Source organism: Saccostrea cucullata, unplaced genomic scaffold, assembly GCF_032062105.1.
Source record: "Saccostrea cucullata isolate Sc308-1 unplaced genomic scaffold, CSIRO_AGI_Scuc_v1 ctg1363, whole genome shotgun sequence".
NCBI classification, from domain to species: domain Eukaryota; kingdom Metazoa; phylum Mollusca; class Bivalvia; order Ostreida; family Ostreidae; genus Saccostrea; species Saccostrea cuccullata.
In genome coordinates this window covers 98,809-105,417 of record NW_026925986.1, presented here as the reverse complement: position 1 = coordinate 105,417, position 6,609 = coordinate 98,809, and the positions used below count along the sequence as shown (strand labels likewise).

The following is a 6,609-nucleotide window of genomic DNA, read 5'->3' as shown; positions in this document are numbered from 1 at the left end:
TCAATAAATCTTGTGGACCAGGACAAAAACTTCTGTGTAGACCTATTGGTTTACGCATGATTATTAGTAAATTCAACTGTACAATTAATTAATGCACTGCAGTAGACATTTTAAGTCAGTCAGTCGGGAGGGGGCAACCAAACATTTTTTTTTTTTAAAATGGCTAATAAATATATAAATAATGTATAATGTTGCATTGTAATAAACAAAAAAGTCAATAAATAAATAGTCATGTTACCTCCCAATCAACGGATTGTAATTTAATGTTGTGCTGTGGTTTGTTAGAAAATAATGATCGAAGTACTGAAATTATCGTATATTTATAGGAAACGTATAGTGATTATATTATACATAGTATACATTTACATTACCTTAGAAAATATAAACAAACAAAAAAAAAATTAAAATCAAACTAAATTTTATTTTATTCCTTTGGCCGAGCAGTCTTCGGTATGGGCCGAGGTGTCAATGATTTTGAGCCGACCCGTCAGGGCCGAGGTGTCAACCAGCACGGGCCGGGGTGTCGTTGGGCCGAGTAGTCTGTCTACCATATTGCTCTTTGTTTATACACGATCATTAGAAAACATCTTTGAACTTCTTTCCTTTTTTAAAAATATAATTAATTTAAAAATAAAATTATAATATCTTTTAATATTTGTTTTCAAAAACTACTAAAATGTAATCATTATTGTTGGGATTAGGAAACACTATAGAGTTATATAAGGATATAGGAGTTATCGTTAATTGTTAACCGGCTTCTAAAACATTTTCTGTGACAAAATTTTATTCAAAATATGTATAAACAATGATAATTTATAAAGATATGTTGTCAAATATTAATAAAATGTAATATTTCCTGGTGGGATTTATTGTTTTTCTATGGGACTCATGTGGGACTTACTTTCCCCGTGGAACTTGTTTTAGTAAGTCCCCGGCAAAACAAGGTCAAAATCAATGAACGAGTCAAAGGCAGCTCCCTGCACACCATGTGACCGTAATTATGACGTCACGTCATACTCAAAGTGAAAGTACGAATAACCGCTCGTACGCATATAAGTCGTACGCATATATATAAGTATTGCAATCGCTAATTACGTGAATGTTTAAAGATATTATATTTTTTATGCATTATTCAATGAAGAAAGGTAAAATAACAAAGATGTAAACGTGCTTGAAATACAAGCCTTTTTGTTTAATTGGTTAAAATACCTAGTCTGATTAAAGGGGGGGGTATATTGTTTGTGTATATCTGACAAAGTACAGCAACAACCCCTCATCCCCCACTCCCATCCCAACCCCACCCTTTTTGCTTGATATCGCAGAGTAAACAGGTAAAAAAAAGTCTTCAGAACCCTATCTACACGGTGCATGTCAAGGTTCTGTGATGCTTCTGCGTGTAGAGATATGATACCGGTATCACAAAACCTTGACATTGTGAAGTTTTCACACTTTAAAATAATAATTAAAGAACTTCAATGCCAAAACAGATTGTAAACTTGTAGTCTATTGTATTGCAATATAGACCCCCCCCCCCCATTGAAAAAATCCAAACTGGGTGATTTTGGGTGGTATACGACATTTTACAGAGACGTATGGATTTTTAATTACTTAGGCCTATGTCCAAACCGAATCTTATTGTCTTTTCCATTGATTTCTTAATCATTCTTTATCATACATAATACATATTCTTCGTTTGAACATTTTTTCTTCTAATTTAAGTCAAAGCATTCTACCACGTCTAACGCGCAACTTAATAAATAAGTCAAACAAATGTATACTTTCTTCAATTTAATAAAAAAAAATAAATAAATAAAAAGACAGTAGCATACTGTACATGAAAACAAAACGGCATTGTTGCATTGTTTAAATCTATAAAGCTACTTTAATTATTTATTACTATTGAAATTCAAGCAAACAACATGTTATAAAACTGAAAGAACATCATCACAAATTGATAGGTGACATATATAATGCATGAACCAGAGGCGAATCCAGTAATTTTTGAAAGGGTCTTCCAAGTTTGTGCCCTCCGTACCCCCTGCTTTATAGAATCACACCACATGCGCTTTAGCACCGTAGCAACGACTTTAAAGGCCCTGAATAAAGCTGACAAATAAGCAAAATTAAAGTGAGCACCCTTAATATCCAATTTTTTTGTAAAGGGGGTGGGTGAAATTTTCAGTACATTTTTTAAATGCTGGAATTTGCATATTTTTACCCTCCAGCAACGGTAAGGGTGCCGCGTCCTATTAACTAAATTTGCATAATAATAAATTTGCATATTAAAAGTACACTCCGCAAAAGATTGCTCTCAGAAATAGTGACCCCCCCCGTCCACGTATTATGGGGGTGTTTTACACCTTTGAATTCATTGACTAAATTCTTCTCATACTACACAGAGAAACTTTTTAGCATACTCCTTATCTTAACCTTTTTTTTGCATATTCCTGTACGTAAGTTACTTGAGAAGATTGTCCAAAAATATTATGGCCAAAGTTTTGCCAGAATCTTCCATGTTAAAATCTTGCATTTTACTAGTCTGGTAATTAAGTAAATCATTTTTCTTTCAATATCTTATAAATAAAAATCCTTCGTGACATCCTTATAAGTTTCAAGTGACCTTGTGTTGGTGGTGGGGCCCGGTATCAAGGTAGTGAAGGTATAACTGGTATCTATAAACAAAGCAATACACAATACTCTTTCTAGTGAGCAGAAAAGGCAGAGATTGAGATACTTTATTTATTTTAACATATTAAACGTAACAGAAAAACATCCTCTCCCTCTCTCTGGAAAAATAAGGAGGAGGGTCCAGTCCCTCCTCTCTAGGTCTGCCAATGTGTACCATTAAAATTCAGTTAAGAATATGCAAAACAGAGGACATATAATTGCAGTCAACAGTCAAGTCACAAACAGTCAAAGTTATATGATGGTTTAACAAGAGTAGGGCACTGATTGTTTTATTGTCCAAATTAGCAGGGGTCTCTATCTGCATTTTCTTCACCATAGAGAAGACTCATTCACATCCAGCATTGGAATTTGGCACAACATTAAAGCATGGCTTTGACTATTTTACCATCACTGGAAACTGCTCTACAGTCACAAAGTACAAAGTTGATCCTTGTATGGCATGCCAAATTCACAAAAATGAGCTAAACATAGTTTCACAATTGATAAACTAGGTTTATCAACTGTAAACTATAGTTTACAAACCATGAACTATAGTTTACAATTCGTTAACTATAGTTTTCATCTGTAAAACTATATTTAATGGTTGTTAACTATAGTTTAGGAATGCTAATCTAAGTTTATTTGTCTGTAATAAAATGTTAACAATATATTTTGTTGTTAAACATAGATTCACGTCTGTAAACTATAATTTATGATCGTTAACTATAGCAGTCTTCACAACAATTCTTTTTCAGCACATGCCCTTCGGGCATGTATAACGGTCATTTTAACCCAGCACATTGAAATTTTTACATGCCCTACTCAAATTTCCTCCATATAGCAGAGATATGATTATGCAACCAAAAACAAGGTTTTTATTTTAACTATAAGGACAGTTTTTCTGTTTTTAAATTCTCTCAATCTTTAGTTTAAATCGTTTCAAGAGTTTTAAATCAACCGTTCGTGGCCTGCCTTTCTGCCATTTTCGTATGCATTTTTGTTCACAACTTTTGACTCGCATGCTGGCCGTTTGTTGGCCATTATAGCTGAATTGAATTTCATAAGTATGATCATGATCATCATGACAGCAGTCCACTGCATGTGGTATTAATAAACGTAATTTGGAAAGAAACAATGAGAAAACAAATAGGTTAAATTAAACACTTTAATGATTACGATTGATAATCATTTGACAGGTCGTACCGATAATGTAACGTAAGACAAATGTAGACTGGCAATTCAGATTAAGACATTACATAGCAAGTTTACACGAATAACTGGGGTATGACAGACGAAATAGCAAGTAAACATCGTGAATCGAAGAAAATTCACACATGCCCTTCGGGCATGTAATTTGAGAATTTTCACATGCCCGCTGGCAAATTTACCAGGTCCCGGGCATGGGGCACCCAGGTTATTTCGAAGACTGCTATAGTTAAGAGTTGTAAACCATAGTTTACAATCGTGAAACTGTATTTATCAGATAATCTATGTTTTGCGATCGCAAATGATTGTTTTCGGTGATAAGTTTACAGTCGTGAAATATAGATTATCGCGTTAACTATGGTTTACAGATGTAAAATATAGATTAAGGTTATTAACTATAGTTTACAGTCCGTAAACTATAGTTTACAAGCGATAAACCTAGTTTATCAACTGTGAAACTATGTGTTGCTCATTTTTGTGAATTTGGCGTGCCATACTTATGTCACAGGTTCAAATCCCCCTGTGGGACGTCAAGACTGTTCAACCAATGGCCCTGAATGTCGAGTATAGGACAAAATTAGCAGCTTTCCGCCGGCAAGTGGTGGCATCTGTTGTATGAGTGAAACATTCTTGAAAGGGATGTTAAACAATATACAATCAATCATCACTAGGGCTGGGATGATACAACTTTTTCTATATCCATACATATCACGATATTTGAGCCACAATACGATATGTATCATGATATGTTTAATTGCTTACAAAAAATCTTTTTTTGCACTGAAATTATCAAATTATTTCACAAAAATATTTTACTCAATTGTAAGTGATGTAAATTATTATTTATTTCAAATCTATATTTATATTTAGCTTAATTATTTTATACATTAAACCCCAAATGTTAAATAAACATTTAAAAATGGAAGTCAGATTTTTTGGGACAATATTTCTATATTTTTTCACATGTATCAATATGCCTATCGTCCTCACAGATATCTCGATATATATAGTCCCAGCCCTAATCATCACTGGAAATTTTATTTCTTTTGTCCAGAATTCTATCCCATGCAGTAGACATCTGTTTTTGTGTTTTCCACAAAACTTGGGAGGTCCACAGCAGGAGTTGTTTGGTAGTCCATGAATTCCTCTTTCCTTTATTCCCATTGATCCTGGGGCACTAGGGAAGTGAATCCCTGTGCTAGCACAGTTAGGGCAGTTGGTGGTACATGTAGATCTCCTCCATTTGCTGGATTTGGGAAGCCAAGGTTGAATACCACCATATCCTTGAAAAGAAATTTGGCCAGCACCTTTGATGTCCTGCATAGTAGATTTTTCTTAATGCCCTAAAAATATTTTTAGAAGTCATTTATCAACAGAAAAGAAATAAAAATGTCAAATAAATAATAAATAGGCCTAAAATGATTTTTTCATTTAGGGAAATCTCAAGTTAGCATGGGAGTGCAATACATGTACAAACCTCTGTAGTGATGATGGTTGAATTTCATCCTCATGGTCCACGGTGACAACCTACATGGCTCTTGTCATTACACCAGTGGCAATGATAATCACCAGTGGCAATGATGTTGTCATTCAGCTGGGAGTTGCTGTCTTTGAATGGCACAGCTGTGAGATCCTTGGTAGACTATATGATCATTGCTTTAACAAACTTCTCATGGAAATTTCTCAACAAAGTCAACATCTCCCTCAAGTACCCAATATTAACTTCATCATCCTGATAAAAGACAAAAATGTTTAAATATCAATTTCTCCAATAGGCATTTTTTAAAATTTAATTTAAATGTACATTTGTATGTACAATAATTATATAAAACATTCAGACGTTCAAAATTTTACGTAGAAAATAGTGTTAAACTCGTTAAGTGGATGAAGAATGAAACTTGGGAAGCTGATGTACATATACATGTACATGGTTGTTGTCATTAATATAGGATGTATCGCTTCACCTGTCCTGGTTTCTCAACATCGTCATGGGAACTATAGTAACTCTGCAACACACTTTTCTAAGCTTAATCATCTTGTACTTGAAAGCTTCAGGATCTTCAATGGCTCGATGTCGCTGAATTCCATGATCGAAGTCCTTAAATATCTCTTTTCAGTTCAAGCTAAATAAAAAGGGATATTGTTATTAGTACCATAAACAATTTTTTAAAAAAACAAATATTAAAACAAAAATATAAGTATGATAGCCCTTAATTAGTAGAGCATTATCATTATTATACCCCCCACTTGAAAATTGGGAGGGTATATAGTAATGATTAGAGTATGTCCGTCCGTCTGTCTGTACATTCGCCCGTCTGTCTGTTATGCTTTGGGGTACCCATCTCTTATCCGCAACTCCTCTCATACCACTGATTGAAATTTTACGAGACTTGCACAGAATCTTATTACATATTGCCATTGTGCACCTTCTATTTTCTAATATTAAAATAAAATTCCTAATTATGATAAAAGTGAAAATAAACCTCAACTGGCAGGGCAATTACCATGACTCCAGCTCAATAGATATATTACAGGGAGACAACTTGTTACACATTGATGGCCACTCTCTACCATCGGCTCATACATTCACCTCTGTCGTTGGCTCGCGTATACACAGTGTTAAACACGAGAAATAGTGCGTTTATTTTAATTCATTATATTTCAATTTCTACGATTATGTCTGAGTTTTGAGATAGATATTTACTGAATCAATACAGAACTATTAATTTAAATTGA

The 6,609-nt window shown here is 33.9% G+C and overlaps 1 long non-coding RNA gene across 1 annotated transcript; it reads right to left on the bottom strand.

Moving 5' to 3' along the window:
- Nucleotides 1–4,480: 4,480 nt before the first annotated feature.
- LOC134270272 (uncharacterized) lies at nt 4,481–5,889 on the bottom strand. The gene is made up of 3 exons (XR_009992757.1): nt 5,838–5,889; nt 5,351–5,605; nt 4,481–5,216 (listed from the first exon to the last, which is right to left on the bottom strand). It is a non-coding gene; the product is annotated as an uncharacterized LOC134270272 (long non-coding RNA).
- Between the last annotated feature and the right edge of the window lie 720 nt (nt 5,890–6,609).